Genomic DNA, 17692 nt, shown 5'->3' on the forward strand with positions numbered 1-17692 from the left:
TGTTGACCTTAATTTGATGTACACAAGAGTAGCTACCAATAAATTCATCTCTAGCTACCTAGAACAAACATCATAACATAACCATCAGCTCCATTTCTATTGCTATAACCATTAATTTCCTTTTTCTAAATTTGAAATTATGTCTTCCTCTGGTAAATTGAAGATTCCCATCCAAGAACTACTATAGGCAACTAACGGGTTTGCTAAAGAAAACATCATTGGAGAGGGTGGGTATGGCAATGTGTACCGAGGCCAATAAAACAATATGGCGTCCTTGCCATAAGGCGGCTGATCAGTGGTCCATATGCACACGGAGACCATGAATACGGGATGGAGGTTACACTGCTTTCAAAATATAAGCATGAAAACCTTGCTTCTCTTATTGGATTTTGCGGTGAAGGTGGTGAGAAGATCCTGGTCTACAAATTTGAAGCAAATGGGAGTCTTGACAAAGTTTTGCATAAAAAAGATGTATCCTGGATACGTCGTCCTCAGATTTGTCAGGACGCTGCCCGTGGGCTGAGGTACCTTCATAATGAATCTGGATCTCAAAACGGTAGTGTTATCCACGGTGACATCAAAAGCTCCAAAATCCTGTTGGATGAGAACTGGAAGGCCAAGATTTCAGATTTTGGAATTGTCTAAAATTGCTCTTACAAACTCGGCCAACTCAGTTTTGTTCACCGGTGTTTGTGGAACACTTGGATATCTCTATCCAGAATATCAGCAAGATGCCACTCTCACACAAAAATCTGATGTCTATTCTTTCGGGGTTGTACTGTTTGAAGTCTTGTTTGGAAAGCTTGTAACTCATTTTCCTAAACTCGTGTCTGATCGCCATTTCACCGTGGAAATGGCCAAGAAGCATTACCAAAACAAAACCTTACATACGATGATTGATATCCTGATCTAAGAAATCAAATGAATTCGGATTCCTTGAGCACGTTTTCTTCCGTTGCCTATGATTGCATAAAGAATCTTAGAATAGATCTTCCTGCAATGAGCTCCGTAGTGGAAGCACTAGAGAAAGCTTTGGGTTATCAACAAGAAAGCTCCGGGTCATCATCAAGTCGGTTTTATCATGATGTATACATTAGTTTTAGATTGGAAGGCTCTGATACGTACATTTTTAATCACTTATGTGATGGTCTTGAAAGAGGACTTTCCACTTACAAGGGCAACATCAGAGGTTCTCGTAAGGAACCAGAACTCGTGTCCGCCATCAAACGATCAAAGTCTTTTATCATTGTTTTCTGCAAGAACTTCGCGGCTAATTCTTGGAATCTGACCGAAGTTGCAGAGATTGTTAAGAGCGTGAAAGAAAAAGGAAGTGTTATTGTACCTGTATTTTCTGACGTGTACCCCTCTGACGTGAGGGAACAGAAAGGGTATTTTGGCGAAGCCATGTCCAAATACGACACACACCCAAGGATAGAAGAATGGAGAAATGCTCTTGTCGAAGCAACTAGCACACTAGGCTTGGATTTGTCGGACTCTAAGTAATTTCCTGCTCTTTGATCCAAAATTATTATGAACCGTAAAACTTGCTTTCAACTCTCAAATTTATGGTTCCACAAGAATTTTGGATTGTGTATAAACATGAAAGGCTGAATTGGTATCCGATAAAGCTATTATGCATGCTGAGCCTTTAAGAATGCTAATCATCCTTTATCTAATTGCTCTGCAGGTACTACACAGATCTCGGCAAAGAAGCAGCTGCAAGAATAAAGGGACCATCACCCCAGTTAACATCAACCCATCCAACAATTAGGAGGAAAGGATAAATCAGGCGACACGGGTGTTGGGTTAATCGGGTTTTGTTCAGGTGCCACAGGTTAGTGGGTCAGCACTTTAGCAGGTCATTAGTGATGGGTGGAAGTCATGGAGCATGCAGCTTTACCTGGGTTGTTTTGATTTTATTTAGCATGTGTCTTTCTTTGTTTTTCATTATAAATAGGAGCATAGCTTTGTTTCAGGTTGCACCCGTAATTTGTTTATCGAATACGGACTTAATTTCATTTTCATTTACCTTCTGCAACCTTACTTTCATATACATAATTGTGAATTGTTTGTTTTGAAACCAAGGCCTGAACCAACAATAGTGCTGAAGACAAGTTACAGGAGCATCTTCATCATACCAGATGATCTGAGCCATTTCTTTGTTCTTGGCAGAATTTGACTTTTTGTAGGTCAATTTCTTGATTTTGACTTTGGTTGTAACCAGATGAACAATGGATTCTAATGTTTGACCATTTTCCCAAGTTATTTCTTCTACTTATTGTTAGTGCTCTTTGCTTTCTTTTGGGTCATATATAAATCATAGCTTTTTAAGTGTTAATATTTGCTTTCAATTTTGATAAAAACATAACAAACCAGCACAAATGAGTAATAGATCCATAAAAAAAGAAAGAAAAAGAAAAGGAAAAAAGAAAAACTTTCAAATGATCAACACATGACACACAAATAGTTGTAATAAATATAAATAATAACGATAAGAAGCTTTCAGATGATAGCTAAAGTACACATGAGCTAACCAACTTTACAATTAAGTGGTTAAGAATGTACTAAACAAACCTTTTTGACTATTTGTTAGCTATTCGAGTTCAATTGACACAAGTCCCTAAGGCTGGGCTCATTATTTCAAAGAATAACCCGACATCTGATCGATGTGGTAGTATTTAAGGTCACTTCAGTTCATATATCCCCGATAGCAAGTTCACCTTGTTCTCATGTGTATATGTACCATTCCGTTCATTTCACGTGTTGGCAATCCAGGGGGCTTTACAGTTTGGATCACTTCAAATATGGCTGTGACTAGCATCGGGCTTGCATTGACCCGCCTCACCTTTCCAGTTCAGCCTGTTCATAGTTCTCTTGATGAGCTTTTTGAAAAAGCCTCACAAAGTTTAAAAGGGTCTGAGTAACTGCAAACGATAAGATATATCCACGAGTCATACTCCAGTTATTAATCAAACATAGAATTTATAACTAAAGAAAATGTCAAACCCTTCATTTTTTATATGCTACCTTGTTCAAAAGAGTATCGAGCAGGGTCTTCACCAAAATACTGGGATAATGCATCAGCATTTCTACCCTGTAATTAATACCAAAAAACAAAAGTGAATTTTGTGAAGGGAAAAAAGGAAGATGATGTCCTTATTAAACAGTGGTTGATTCTTACCACATTACAATAAAACCTTATTAAAGACCGCATTTCCAGCTCAGCAAAGCCAAAGAACTCCTTTAATGTCTAGCAGTTAATACAAAGAATCACTTGTCATGATGTAAAATTAAAAACATACTCTTTTGACAACATTTACTAACCTTAAGGAAAACTTGAGATACAGGGCCATCATTTGCTGATGCATCTAGTTCTTGTCCAACCATTTCTAGTTCCATACTGATTGCTTGCATTCCTTCCGATAAAGACTTCAACTGTATCTGCAATTTAAGGTTTTCTGTTTATATTTTGAACAGAATGATTATAATTTGAAAAAGTATTTGAATGCGAACCTCGGTTGCAGACTCGAGACTAACAAGATCGACATGAAAATCTAAAAGATCTGGTGACTTAGTGGCAAGAACCTATAAAATGGTGACATATTTATCAGAAACAAAAGATGTATAAATGTTAAATAGAAAGACTTATGCATAAGTAACTAGGACCTTGCAGAGATAATGCATTAAAGTCATGTTGCTGTTAGAAGCCCGTGTATCAGCAAGTTTCAAAAGACTGTCCAGGTTGAAACCAGCTGCAGAACCTGCAAAAATTTATGTATAGAACGGAATGTGAAATAATCATAAAATATAGGATTCAAAATTTGTTGTTCTCACCTCTATCAGTTCCTTGATTTAATGTATTCCACAAATGAAAAACTCTCTTCATGATTTCTCTAAGTTTAACAGATTTCCTGACCTAATACCAGAAAGAGGATTATATGAAATAAATATGTAAGGATTACAAACAGTGTCAACTTTTATATATAAGTACCTCATCACATGCACTATTTATAGTGTTCAGACTCTTCTTTAGCTCTGAAAGCTGAAAGAATTGTCAAAATGAGATAATAATAACAACAACAATAAAATCAAATAAAGAAACATATAATAGCATTATTATGTGATTAGAATACTCAATCTATACCATAAGAAATACCTGAGTGTTGAATTGAATTTTGAACAGAAACACACGTAATTTTGATTCCATACGTGGCACCTTCATGAGCTCCAGGAAGAACTAAGAGATAATTTGTTTGAAAAAGAACGAAGACTAAGTAAGAGGTGACATACAAATTATAAAAAATGATATAAAACAATCCATTATTTGGGTACCAACCTGTTCACACTCGCCCAGCATCTCCTTTTCACCTGTATAACTCTGAACAGTCGCAATGCACATCCATTAACACATAAAAAGATGACAAAAGCTAAAAGATATAAAACTATTTCTTTCAACCCATTTACCCATCAACGGTTCGATTTGAGTTATATTTGATCTCTAATGAGTCAAATGGGCAAAATCAAATAAACTAGCTTTTAAGAAATTTTATAATGCATATTACCTCATGAATCCTTCTATTAAAAAATTTAATTATTATTGAGATAATATGGATTTAGTAATAATATTGCATATGATAATTATTCATAATAACAAGTGACAAAATGGACAAAAGAGTTAAACGTATGTAATTGTAGTTTTGTATTATTGAATAATAATATTCTATACAAGAGTGTTTATATACTAGACTATATTACAATTAGATCACTCTTAACAATTATTGTAATATCCAATATAATATGTCTAATATTCCCCCGCAAGCTGAGGCCGGGAAATGACCTGCAAGATCTTAAAAACAAAAATCGATCTGTCGGCAATGGCTTAGTGAAGATGTCAGCAATCTGATCATGAGTTGAGATGAATTGTACACGTAACCCCCCTTGAGCAACTTTTTCCCGGACAAAATGAATATCTACTTCAACATGTTTCGTTCGGGCATGAAAAACTGGGTTAGCCGAGAAATAAACAGCACCAAGATTGTCACACCAAAGTGTAGGAGCAGACTTGGCAGAAATACCAAGCTCACGTAATAAGGCTTCAAGCCATGTGACGAGTGACGAGTGACTCGTAGGGAAGCCATTAAGCGAGTTAAAAGATATAAATGCATTGGCTTAACCAACTTAATTTCATGGAATTAGTTGACTATGGTTACTCATATGTTTGCAGGTAGGAGGAGGTAGAGGATGAAATTACGAGAACGTGGGCGAAAACGGCGAAGAAAACGGAGTTGAAACGAGAAAGATATGAAGAAAACAAGAAAATGAGCAAAAGCTACACCGTGGCCCACGGTCAACACCGTGGACCACGGTCAACCCAGCTTCAATCTGACAGTTTTCACCGTACCGTGGTCATTCTATGCATCGTGGATGGACCGTGGCCCACAGTATGGACCGTGGACCACGGTCTGGGGCGTAGGGCCACTTGCATGTCTTCTTATTAGGCCGTTTTTGGGTGCTTTTACAACTACTTTTTCACTTAGGACGGCTAAGGGCGATTTTGGAGGAACAAGAACACTATTTTGGGTCTTTGTATCGTTGGTTTTATGTTGGGATTGCTAGTAACAAGATTCTTGACACAACAATGATCTCTCGAGCCATGAGTGGCTAGTTTCGTGGTATTTCTCTCGGGATGTAAGGTTCTTTGCAAAACACTTTTGTTATTGTTCTTGAACTTGGATTGATTATCTAAAACGTTATGTTAGCATAATCTTGTGTTTGTGTGATTGTTTGTAACTTGTCCATATTGTTTCTATCTAGCTTTTAGCCATATGTTCTTGGTGTCGTTGGCAATCGAGATTTAGTGGGAAGAACTAGAAAGAATAGTATTGATTGATTGTTAAGTAACAACCTCGCATTCTAGGAATCCGAGTACTTAGTTCTTGATTAATCACAAACAATTGCATGTAAACAAAACCGAGATATTACGGTTTATCCATTGAATGTTAACAAGAGTGTTGAGCAATAATCCGAACCCCGAGAGGAATACTTGTTTAATTATTCGTTTACAACTTTCGTTTAGTTTAATTTAGTGTTAAAAATCAAATCAAAACCAACTTGGAAATTACTTTGTGTCATTTACATTTATCTTAGTTTAATCGTTAAGCTACTTGGTTAACACATTTTCCACAAACTCTTCGTGTTCGATACCCACTTACTGCTATCTATTTAGTTGTATTTGGTTTAAGATTGCGTGAGCCTTCGACTTCACGTCACCATGTAAGTTCAGCGACAGTGTCAGCGATAGCTTTGTATTCCGATTCGGTAGATGACCGAGAAACGGTACGTTGTTTGCGAGCCGTCCAAGAAATCAGATTAGACCCTAGGTAGATAACAAAACCTCTGGTGGAGCGTCGATCATCTGTCCAGTCAGCATTAGAGTAAGCCTAAAGATTATTCTAATGGGCATCAAAGAATGCATGAAGGTAGACCCAGATGCATGCCGAATAAGGAGACAATAAGCACAGGTACCGGAAAGATATCTGAGAATACGTTTAACCACTGACCAATGGTTCTCAGTAGGAGCATGCATGAGCTGACATACGCGGTTAACAGCGAATATGATATCCAGCCTGGATAAGGTAGCATATTGCAGGGCTCCAACTGTTTGTCTATATTTGACCGGATTAGAAAACAAGGAGCTGTCGTCTAAGGATAACGGAACATATTTGCTCATCGGGGAAGGAGCCGGTTTAGCTGTGGATAGACCAAAGTCTTTAAGGGCAAATTCGGCACTAAGTTTGGCAACAATCTTGTTAATGGCATCCGATTTGTTCCCAATCACAATTATATCATCCACATAAACTAGAAAATAGATAAGTGTACAGCGATAGTTGTATATAAAAAGAGAAGGATCTGTTTTAGAGCCCATGAATCCCAGCCGTTGTAAGGCAGTCGAGAGACGAGTAAACCAAGCCCGGGGAGCTTGTTTTAAGCCATAAAGAGACTTGTGAAGCTTACAAACATGAGTAGCTCTTGTCTTATCAATGAATCCTTGTGGTTGCCGAATGTATTGTTTCTTCAAGGTTTCCATGAAGGAACGCATTTTGAAAGTCAGTTGTCGAACGGACCACTTGTGGGTAACAACTAAGGATAACACAACACGGATAGTAGCGGATTTTATTACCAAACTTAAAGTTTCATGAAAATCAACACCAGGTTGCTAATTGAATCCTTTAGCGACGAGTCTAGCTTTATATCGAGAAGGAGCCCCGTGTTTGTCTCGCTTTATCCTGTAAACCCACTTGCAATCAATAATGTTAGTACCGAAAACAGGTGAAACAAGAGACCACGTTCCATTCTTAACAAGAGCCGAGTACTCTTCAGCCATGGCGTGACGCCATTCAGCGTATTTGTTGGTAGCGGTAAAGGTGGTGGGTTCAGTGTCAGGTGGTGAGCTGATGGTGTGAAAGGCAGATGGATTGAATCAAACACGTTGTTTCGGATTGGGCCGAATATTAGATGGACGGGTACGAGAAGGTGGTGGAATTGAATTAGAGTTCGGTGTTGGCAGCGGCTTTTGTAAAGGTATATGGTGGGTGGGCATAGGCTGTTGGAGAAGGTAGAGGAAGCCGAGTGATCGAAAGATTTTTTATAGTCGTAGGTGTGGTCGGTGGGCTAGAGTTGGCTGGTTGGTTGGCATCCATAGAGGTGGTCCGCGGGCTGGAGTTGGCTGGTTGTTCGGCAACCGTATGGGTGATAGATAGGTTGGATTGTGATGTTGGCTCTGTTGTTGGGTATGGTGGAGATGGGACAAAGGCGGTATATGGGCCAACGGGGTAGAGTCGATAACCGTATGTTTAGGTGATGGTTGTGGTTGAAAAGGAAAGTAGTTTTCATTGAACCGCACATGGTGAGGGATAAAGAGACGATCGGTTGTAGGATCTAAACAGCGATACCCATGATGAACAGTGCTATAACCGATAAAAACACATGACATTGACCGAAATCCATTTTGTGGGGACCATACGGTCGAAGATACGGGAAACATTGACACCCAAAAACCCGTAAAAAAGAATAATCTGGTGGTCGGTTGTGGACCATTTCAAATGGTGACGTGCTAGAATTGGAACGAGACGACATGCGGTTGATGAGATAGACGGCTATGTCAAATGCAAAATGCCAAAAACGCTGTGGGACAAACGATTGAGCAAGCACGAAAAGACCGGTCTCAACCACATGATGATTTTGGCGTTCGACTATGCCATTTTGCTCACTTGTGTGGGGCAAGACCGACGATGAATGATACCGAGCGAGGTAAAAAGGTGGAAAGATTGCGAAACTCGCCACCCCAATCGGTTTGAACAATTTTAAGTTTTGTATTAAATTGTCGTTCAACCATGGAAATAAATTGTTTGAAAACTGAATACACATCAGACTTTTGTTACAAATGAAAAATCCACATGTATTTTGAATGATGATCAACACATAACATAAAATTACGATTACCATCAGACGATAAAATGGGTGCGGGACCCCAAACATCACAATAAATCAAATCCAAAATATGATTAATATGAAACGAAGAATTATGCAAAGAAAGTTTTGTAGATTTTCCTAATTGACAAGAAGTGCAAACATTATTAGAAGTTCTATCAGAAACCAAAAGCAAATATTTGAATAACATAGTTCTTAAAAGCTCATGATATGGATGTCCCAAGCATTGATGCTATCCAGTTGAAGAAGCACGTGTGGCCAAAAGGGCTGACTTGCGAATAGACTGAAGTTGTGGAAGGACAGGAGAATAGAGGCCATCTTTACTTGGACCTGCGAGTAGTGTGGCGCGTGTAGATATATCCTTCACACAAAAGAAAAAAGGGTGAAATTCAAAAAAGACAGAATTTTTGACCCGATAACAAGTTATGTTTAATTTGTGGAACATGAAGAAATTAGTTAATGAAAGAGTTTTGTGAGGTGAGAAAACATGAGTGGAACCGATGTGAAGAATAGGTAAACCTATACCGTTGCCAACATGAAAAGCATCATCACCATGATATGCTTCTGATGTACCTGAGCTTGCAACATCCAGTGTGACATGGTTATTGGCGCCAGTGTCTGGGAGCCAAGTTGTGGATGTAATAGACCGACGGTCAGCAAAGTTGGCAGAGGGTCGTGTACAAACTGTTGATGGATCCTTGTTTAGACAAAGAGATGGGATGTGACCAATAACACATCGGTTGCATGAACCGTAAACTGTGTTTTTGTTAGAAGCCCATTCAAACTGACTTCGATTACCTCTAGTTTGTCGATCGTTGGAACTGCATCCACGGTCACGATTATTATTGTAGCCTCGCCCCCGATTGTTTTGAGGAGACCGAGAGCTATAGAAAGCTTGTGAGGGAGCCGATGGTGTGAGGTGATACCCGAGTTGTGAGGCTAATAATTGGACAGCAAGGAGATGAGCCTGGTTAGCTGTTGTGTGTCCCTCGGAACCAGCAGTAGGGGCGATAAGACGGGTGTCGGTTGCAGCCATGAACGCTTGGATGATGGTGGTGTGGGCTGATTTTTGTGAATCATAAAATCAAGGTCAACAAGTAAACCTAGTAGTTCATTAAAAGTGATGGGTTTTCATAGCCTAGAAGGTTTGACTTCAGTCCATTGCATTCTTCGCGAAGACCAGAGATAGCTAACATGACCAAATCTTTCTCTTTGATTGGTTCACCGATGTTGAAAAGGGCTTTGGCATATTCTTGAGCCCTAGATAGATAGGCTGTAGGTGTTTCATCGCCTTACATCTCAATCCTTAGGAGGTTGTTGTTTTAAGGTAAACTCACGAGACAAAGTATGTGGTGCGTAAGCACGTTCAAGGGAGAGCCAGAGATACCTAGACGTGTCCCCCTGAGCCTGACGAAATGATGCTTAAGATACTATAGAGATAAGCAACATACAGACATGGGCATAATTGGCAACCCACGTAGCATGATTAGGGTTATTACGAGCCACGGTCGGATTGCATCTTTGTCTGAGCCGGAACCCTTGATTGTGATCGTAGGGGAGGGGCATGGAATAGTTCCATCAATGTAGCCAAACATGTTGTTTGTAACAAGAAACGGATGAATCATTGTTGTCAAGTACATATAGTTAGTAGGGGATAGGGTAAAAGCAAACTTGTGGGAATTGTGGGATGTTTTCTCTTGGGTAGTAAAGGTAGCAAGAAGAGCCATCGATTGATGATGATGATGATGATGGATGATTCGAGGGGAAAAAAGGCCGATTGTATGGCGACTGTTTTAGGGTTTACAAACCTGGCTTTGATACCAAGTTAAACGTATGTAACTGTAGTTTTGTATTATTGAATAATAATATTCTGTACAAGAGTGTTTATATACTAGACTATATTACAATTAGATCCCTCAGTTTTGTATTATTGAATAATAATATTCTGTACAAGAGTGTTTATATACTAGACTATATTACAATTAGATCCCTCTAATATAATTTTTATAATATCTAATCTAATGTGTCTAATAAAAAGTGTCTCGGATTGACCCGACCCGACCCGACCTAATTCGCTTCAACCTGCACCAAAACTTAAATGTTTTGACCCAAACTTAAATGTTTTGACCAATTATTTAATCCACAATACCTGTGCATATTGTAACCTCTAATAGTACAACATTTATAACAAATCTATTTATAGTACCTTGAGAAGCTCCATCTCTTCTTTAGTAGGACAAAACTCGATAAGATTCTTTATATGATCGCCATCTAAGACTGATTCATCCATAGCTAAAGCTGCAGCCTGTAGATGCCAAATAAACTTGATTTTATTCAACCCATTGGCATGCAATTAAGAGATCCAGTGTGTAAAGGATGGATCAGGATGCACAGAAAGTAAGACTAATTATGAAAAAGTATTATGAAGAACACCAGAGAGAGTTAAAAGATATTATGAACCTGGACGCTCGTGAGCTGCTCGAGATCAGCCCGATATAAACTAGAATCGAGCCGAGCTTAAAGTCTTAAACGAGCTCGAGTGGAGCTTAAACGAGCTAAAGCCTTAAAATAAGCCTGTATAATAAACGAGCCCGAGCTCAACTTCATTTATCAAGCTCGACTTATCAAGCTCGAGCATGCTCGCGAGCCTGTTATTTATAAACTTTTATTTTAATAAATTAAATAAGTATTTATATGATAATTATTATATATGAGATAAAACCAACTAAATGATATGTTATGTTATATATAAAACTTATAAATATATATAAAAATAGTTGTCTTCTCTTCAAATCTTGCACAAAAATAAGTATCATGTCCATTATGTAGAAAAGAAATCTATTTATTCATGTCACTGAGGGGGAAAAAAAGCATCAAAATCCAAAACTATGAAGCCAAATATATTTTGTTAACAATACATTAAGTCAACACTTACCATCATGTCAGGAAGCGGCATCTTAATCTTCTTGAGCATGATTTCCATGTTATTGGCCCTCCTCAAATCAACCTAATAAAAAAATTGCAATATCAAAAGTCAAAACACAAAGGTCATATGTAAAAGCGATCCATAACTAATGTAATCTTATCTCAAAGAGTTTACATTATAAAAGTTATCTATACTCTAAAGGTTATTACTGGTGGATAAACATCCGAATCAATTATGCCAATCACATTAGGATATTCTACTACTTCAGCAAAGAAGGTCATCTACGAAAAATAGTGAGTAATTTCATAGGGTAATATATATTTTTCAAAGGGTATCTGGCCTAGTGGTATCATTGCATCAAGGTGCGTTGAAAAGATGCTTCTCTCCGTGTGGTTGAGTGTTCAAGTCCCATGATAGATAAGATATAGATTTTAGAAGTAGAACTATAGGGTATGTGACTGCGTGAATTAACTGTTAAGAAAAACACAAAATATTTGATTAATCTAAATTGCATTACCAAGCGGAGTTTCTTAAGCTTTGAACCAGTAGATTGGAGCTGCCCTCCTTCAGAAGTATCTTTCATTGGGTCTCTATTGAGGAATAATGTCTCAAGTTCTGACGCATCAAAATCACTGCAATTACCAAAATTAAAGAAAAATAGTCAAAGTGAACATTTGACCCTTTTCTTGTTGCTGAACGACCAACAAAGCCTGACCACTTGGTACACCTATTGCCCACCCACTCCCACGATTGCAGGAAGCACTGGTGACCCCGCCGCCACCAGTTAACGATATTTTTGTCACAAACGAGACTCGAACCGGCAAGCTCCCCTAGTGAAACTGTGAAAGTCACTGGGGTACCACTATAGCAACTTTTTTAATTCTAAGAAAAACCTTCAAAATTAATTATTTCTTAAAAAGCCACCTACCACCCATGAAACGCCAACGGGTTTTGTAAAATATTTTTTTACAAAAGTTTAATTTAATGGAACATACAGATTAAGCTAATGGTACAACTACCTAAGCAAGATTCAAAAAAAAAACTCTTAGGCACACCCGCAAAACGTTGACCGGTTTAAAAAGTTCAAAATTTTATTTTGATGGCACATACAATTAAACGCCTTTTCGCTAAGAGAATCTGTGAGGACATCTGCGTTTTGCTGGTGGTTAATGACTTCTAAATTTTTTATTTGAAATTTTTTTATTTCTTGAAATTGAAAAAAAAAAAGAAAATATTTTTTTTTAAATCCACTTGGTTTTTTTCCTAAAGAATCCATGTGTCATGTTCCTAGGTTGTCCACTGGCCGGTTGCTACGATAATCTTGTGTACACATGGCAAGCAAAAAGTACATGTTTAATTTTGTAAAACAAAAGTCAATGTTTATTTGGTCAAATTTGGCCGTACATTAAATACTTAGCAGCAAAAATAAATAAATAAAAATAAAAATATGATAACGGTCTAAACATTTTGTATAAAACTTCTGCAAAGTAAGGTCCAAATGCATTTAATTTGTAATTTGAATGCCCTTTTAAAGCTGACCACATGCTTGATGGTAATCCAATTTCTCAGAAGGAATAAGAAACATTGTTTAGTTATGGAGATGAAAACCAAATAAAGGTTGCAGAAAGTGGAATACCTTTGGGACTCTCCAGGTCTTTGCAAATCATACCATAAGCTTCCTTGGATGGCACGGTCGGGAACCTTGCTCCAATGAAGTATTATGAAGAAAACCAAAGAGTGTCAAATAATAATGATAACTTTGCGGGGTTGTAGGAAAGGGATGATTAAAATAAGTAAAATGATTATGAATGCAGAAAAAGAATATTTGTTCATGTCACAAATTGAGGAAAAAATAAGCATCAAAATCTGAAAAGTCAGATATAATACGATAAAGAAACACCCAAATTAATTATTCTATTCGCATGAGGATATATATTTTATATGTTAAAAAGAAAAAGTAATTTCGGAAAAACATAGTTAATTAACTATATTGCTTACCATTGGGACCTTTTCAGGTTCGAGACCTTGTCCTTTAGAAGTAACTTTCTTTGAAGGCAATGGTGGAGGTGAAGGCGGTTGTCCACTCAATAGCGGAGGTGGAGGTGGCAGATACGGAGTTGCTCTGGAGATTGGAGGTGGTGGAGGCGGAGGCGGAGGTGGAGGTGGCCTGACCCGATTCGTCTCAACCTGCATCAAAACTTACATGTTTCAAAGTGCATACAAGATCCAATGATCAAAAGAAACAATTAGTGTGTACAGATAGTGAGACTAATGGTTATGATGCTGAGAAAAGGAACCAGGGACGTTATTTCATTTTATGAATTTTGAAATAGTTGGTTAGAGGCGGCAATTTTACCCATTTATTTATATATGAGTCAATTATGGTTATCTTTAATAAGTCAGGCTATAGCTTTTGTAACCTTTTCAGCACATTATTTATTTATATAACAGAAAATACAAAAAAAAAAAATATGTGCACCCAACTTAACCCCAATTCAAATATCACTTGTTTTGACCTAAAGTCAATTATACCCATTGCCAGACTGCCTATCTTCCACCATTGGTCCAAGAACAACTATAGCAGCATTAATAAATATCATGTCGGAAAATCATAATAAAAAGTACATATTGAAACTTAAAATTATTTATGTTTAAAAATATACTGTGATAAAAAATATAGTGAGAGTACAAGGACAGGTGTGTTGTACTAGTGATGCTCTTAGGCTGTCCTTTGTGGTATGGCAGGCGCCATCCTGCCACCTCACTATTTATTCCGGTGCCATACCATGACACTCCAAATATTATCTTGGCGTCATCCCCCCCCCCCCGGATGCTATCACAATAAAGGTGGGGTCTAACCCACTAACAACTAATCCTTTTTTATCTCTTAAGTTAATGGGTGACTAGTTATTGCCCAACTGCCTACATGGCAGTGACGTGGCACGATAACTAGCTCTTGCTGGTTATCCCACTACACACAGCCTTAGAGATGACTTTCAAGAGAAGTGTTTTCACTACCTTAAGTCCATCTTCATACTTATTTGATGACATCTGAAATTCAAGCGCAGTCTCCAGCTTTTCTGCAACGTGTGCAATCGTCGGCCGTTCTTCACGAGATTTCTGCAAACACTGAAAGGCAATGCCTGAAAACGTTTCCAAAGAAGTTGAGTCCAGTGGTGGCATCAAATGAAAGACAATCTCATGTAACTTCTTTTGTTTGTAGGCTTTTTTCCATGCAGACACCAAAATATTTAACCGGCCATTGCTATAATTACAGCATAATCTTCCACATAAGACTTCAAATAACACAACGCCAAAAGAGTACACGTCTGATTCTTTAGACAGGGTGTATGAATTCATATATTGTGGGTCACAATACCCGGGAGTACCTACAATATTGCGGGTGATAAGAAATGTGTGTGGCTGATTAGCAGGTCCTAGTTTAGACAGTCCCATGTCAGAAACTTTAGCATTCCAATTGTCATCCAAGAGGATGTTGGAACTTTTTACATCACGGTGAATAACTCTTTGCATTGTGCCCTTGTCATCATGAAGGAAGCTAAGCCCTCTAGCAGCATCAAGGCATATTTTGATACGTTGTATCCACGTGAGATGAGTGGAATTTAAATGGCGATCAAGGCTTCCGTTAGATGCATACTCATACACAAGTATCCTCTCACCACCCTCATCACAATATCCCAGTAGAGAGATCAGATTTTTGTGCTTGTAACCAGAAAGCATCAGAATCTCCTTCCAGAACTCAGGGTCTCCTTGCCCAAGCCTAGGATCCAGACGCTTAAAAGCACCCATGCTTTTCCCCTTAGAGTGATAAACTTCTCCTAGATACACCTTCCCGAAACCACCTCTTCCGATGACTTTGCTTTCACCAAAGTTGTCAGTGGCTGATTTTATATCTTCCAGCTGGATTTTAAGATGTTGAAACTCCTTCAGGAAGGGGACCATTATTTGAGGAAATGGAGCTGCAGGTATTGGAGGTGCGGGTGGGGGAGGAGGAGGAAGATGTGGGGCTATATCACCATTTTTAGGATCCACCTTAATGTCTTTAGGTAAAAGACCATTTTGCCCATCAACCATGTTGCTAAAAATCTCTTTTGGAGCATCAGCATCCAAAAAATATACCTGATACATGTATAAGTAGGCATTCAACTTCTAGTGTTTCCAAAATAAGGGCATTACTCAATGCGGAAAAGAAGGCCTACCTCTACTCTAAAGTTCTTTGATATCTGGTCTCTTGCATCCCACATAACATCAACTTCATCATGACTCAAAATAAGTGCATTGCTTCGCACAAATGCTGTGTGAAACATTACTCTGAATATTATTTCCTCCCTAACACGTTCCAGATGTATGCATTCAAGAACCACATCTCCTTGAACACGGTGATGAACATCAATATAAACCCATTCACACTCTTCCTGCAATCACAGAGTCAAACGATTATATCATGGGTTTGTTTGGATTTGCATTTTGAAATTAATTATCTAATTATTTTGACTTGCACGCACAACCTACATTTTCAATGTTTGGATAAACATATTCAGCATCTAACCATTTAAGGGAATCAATTTCTAATAATTAGTTTTATCCCATCTGTAACTGATTATCAAAGGGTAAACTAAAACTACCTAATATCATGTCTTCTAAGTTGTAACCTAACTTCAAAGACTCCCAAAGTGAATCTCCTTTTTTTCACAGGAATGTCATTTTTGGTCAATATATGAACTAATGACTAGTTACACAAATGACCAGGATTTGTGAGACTCTCAAATAGCTGATTAACTAATCATTACAATTTCAAATAGCAAAAGCAAATTCAAACACTATCTTCTATAGCCTGTTTTATAATAGTTAACTAACTGGTTCTCATTATTTAAAGCAAAACAAAACCATGTACAGCCGCTATCCTCTACAGCACGTGTTCTATCACGGCTGACAATCTGATTCTCACAATCTATGTAAGCATAAGGTCAGTTGTAAAACAGACACAAAAACACTCCCTTAGAAAGGAAGCAATATGTCTTAACTGTTTGATATAATAACTTACTGGTTGATAGTAGAGGGCTTGGTTTATGGTTTCGGAGGATGTAAACAAAAGCTTAGAGCTCCTATTGACAGCTGTTGAAGATAGATCCTGACCATAGATTCGAATTACAGGTCTACAACCCTTTTCATCAAACAAAGGAAGAAATCTAACTACGATATGATCCAAAGTTAATGGTGCCTCTGAGGGAGGCCAGTCAGCACCTACATTTCTCCGGGATATGTACTGAAGATACCTCAGTTGAGAAGGCTGTGGATTTAAAGGTGTTAAATCATGAAGAAGCTCTCTAGGAGCTTGTTTATACACCATTTCAAGAGTCTTTTGTTCACCATTATATTGCTTTCTAAATAAAAGAAGTGCTGCAAGCATAAATGCGAGCACAGGCCACCCACCCATTTCACAGTGCATAAGAAGCACATTTTGTTTACCCCCTAAAGAAAGCCAGCTTTCACAAGATCTCAAAAAGTGATTGATCACTTCTAATGGTAACGTTGAGCACCCTTCATATTGTCGAGGGTATTCCATTACTGTCATGTCGTATTGGGATGATAACATTTGTGATATTTGGGTCCTTCGGTCACCTTCTCTAAAGTTAAAAACCATGAAAGATGAATCGGGGTGGTGGTCTTGAAGCTCAGCCACAATGCCACCCATGTATACCTTGTACTCATCTTCTTCAAGCGCTTCAGTTGAGAGGCAGCAATCGAAAACTGCAAACGAGTTTTAACAAAATTGTTAGCATTTATCTTACAATCACCAAGCGTAGCTAAATTCATGTTACCTTAACAGCAAATGCAATGTTATGGAAACAGAAAAACAAACCCTAAATATTCAAGCACTCACCATTTCCTATAAACATATTCAGTGGATAACAAATCTTGAACCTAATATACCAAAGTTTAGGTTTTCCTTGTTTCGCGTATTAATGTGGAACTTCAATTTCACTATTATCATAATGAATTCCATACCAAATTTCACCCACAATTTGTCATCAATTATCAGAATACATGAGAAGCCGAAAGCTCAAGCTACAGTTTCTTAGTATATGTAGCTAAACGGATCACCTCTTTCATATTAATTTTAAGGCGAATTGGATTTTAATAATCCCACCTCTATGTAGCTAAACGGATCACCTCTGTCACCAGTCCTTTGATTTCATTGGACCTTCGTTAAAAAAAACTTAACGTCATTAAGTTTTTCAAATTTAAAACTGA

At 38.0% G+C, this 17692-nt stretch overlaps 1 pseudogene; it reads right to left on the minus strand.

The window, feature by feature from the left end:
• LOC143619482 (uncharacterized) overlaps window positions 1–17692 on the minus strand; it is an 82326-nt pseudogene that overhangs the window by 36312 nt on the left and 28322 nt on the right.

Source organism: Bidens hawaiensis, unplaced genomic scaffold (genome assembly GCF_021521415.1).
Source record: "Bidens hawaiensis isolate Kalapana, Puna unplaced genomic scaffold, B.hawaiensis_p1.1 tig00002477_1, whole genome shotgun sequence".
Taxonomy (NCBI): Eukaryota; Viridiplantae; Streptophyta; class Magnoliopsida; order Asterales; family Asteraceae; genus Bidens; species Bidens hawaiensis.